Raw genomic sequence first — 1,902 nt, 5'->3', positions numbered from 1 at the left:
CAAAGTTTTCTATATTATCAATCTTATAATTTTCCAATTCAGCACCCACCACATAAGCTTGATAATGCTCGCTAAAATTGGAAACTTCAATTAACTGGGTAATAACAAAAATTGTTTTTCAAAAACTTTCCAGAATATCCAGAATCCCGCACTGCTCTCTTTTTGGGAATATATGCAGCAAGTCGCTATCGTTTATATATTTGAGCCTTTGGAAAGTAAAACAACAATCTGAAAACCAAAATTGTAAATCAATACACTATATTTGTTTTATATTTACCAATAAGACAGTCTCGATAAGACAACTCTCGATATATAAATTTCACTTATGCATTTTTTTAAACTACCCACACGCACATTCTTACGACAATGAAAAGCACGTGCATCTGTCCATACATACATATGTATGTGCATGCGTAACTATGTGTGTATGACAATGTGTGTCTTGATTTAGCGAAAATTTAGTTAGTTTCACTTGCGCATTTTTAGTTTTTCACACGCACATTCATTCTTACGGCAATGAAAAGTACGTGCATCTGTCCATACATACATAAGTGTGTATGAGAAGCGACTTTGCAGGACGGCGTAGAAATAAAAATTAATTTTTAAATGCAATTATGTTATGTTACTTGTTAAATTTGTTTTCACGCCGGCGCAGCCTCTACAGATACGCACGCTTACATACGTACGTATGTATGTATGTACACACATAGTTGCACGTGTTTTTCTTGTCGTAGGGCAGTCGTATAGTAAAAGCCACTCAGAAAACCGCACACGATTTTATTTTTTTCCACTTATTATGTTCTTATAACATTTTATACGTATACACATTATATATGAAGTTTACTTACCTGTTTTTTCAACTTGGAGAAACACTACACTGACCATGCACGTCCGACCTGCATCAAAATAAAATTCAAGTGGCAAAAAATCCACTAAAACGCATCCTAGTGCAAGCGAGACAACATGTTCGAATTAGCCCAATTCGAATTTCGAATATATCCTTTTCGCTTCCACTCACGTGATTGATGTCGCCATATTGCTACATCCTCTCTTTTTCGATGTCAACAAATTTCCGAAAAGAGAGAAATCGACAATTTGACATTTTTTGGTATCAATTTGACATTATTTGATGGTAAAAATGATATGTGTCTAAAAAACACAAATTTACCATGCGCATATCAAATTGATCCTGGCTCGGTTTTTTTTCTGTGTATAACCGAAGTGAATCTCCCTTACTATCACCTACAGAGTTTAAAACTAAAGCTTCTATTATCGTAATTGACTTATCATATCAAAATGAAATGGTTAAATCGGGACCCATTGATGTTAGGATTTCAATTGAACTTACCAAGCTCACTATCGAAAATGTTCAAGTATATTGCGTGCTCATACATGATCGTTTAGTTGAATATATCCCGTTGAATGGTCTAGTTCAGCGGATTGTCTAACAATTAATCAATCAATCATGAGTGAAGACATTGTTGCAATTGATGTTCAAGGATTTCTTGGGAATAATAATAAATTTATTCTAAAAGAAATTGGAGTCGTATTCAAAAACGAGACAATCTTGAATTCTTATTTTGGAGAGTCCACATGATTTTATTGAATTGAATAAGAAATGTAGAAAAACAGCTACTTGGCTAACAAAAAAACATCATAACATTTATTGGAATGATGGAGTATACTTTTTCAAAGAAACACAAATGTATTTAAGAGAAATAATTAGAAAACAGGAAATAATTTGTAAGGGAAATCAAAAAATGTTATTCCTACAAAAATTTTTAAAAATTGATGATGTAATTAACATTGATGAAATTGGTTGTCCCTCTCTAAAAAATAATGGATGGAAATCACTTTCCATATTGTTCATTACATGCTCGGGATGGTGTTAAGAAATGACTG

General features: G+C 32.9%; 1 long non-coding RNA gene across 1 annotated transcript; it reads right to left on the bottom strand.

Annotated features, from left to right (window-relative positions):
* Window positions 1–848: 848 nt before the first annotated feature.
* LOC139353032 (uncharacterized) lies at window positions 849–1,214 on the bottom strand. Its single transcript, XR_011604135.1, has 2 exons — window positions 1,169–1,214; window positions 849–1,050 (listed from the first exon to the last, which is right to left on the bottom strand). It is a non-coding gene; the product is annotated as an uncharacterized lncRNA (long non-coding RNA).
* Between the last annotated feature and the right edge of the window lie 688 nt (window positions 1,215–1,902).

This window comes from Drosophila suzukii, chromosome 3 (genome assembly GCF_043229965.1).
Source record: "Drosophila suzukii chromosome 3, CBGP_Dsuzu_IsoJpt1.0, whole genome shotgun sequence".
NCBI classification, from domain to species: Eukaryota; Metazoa; Arthropoda; class Insecta; order Diptera; family Drosophilidae; genus Drosophila; species Drosophila suzukii.
This window is presented reverse-complemented; position numbering and strand designations above follow the sequence as displayed.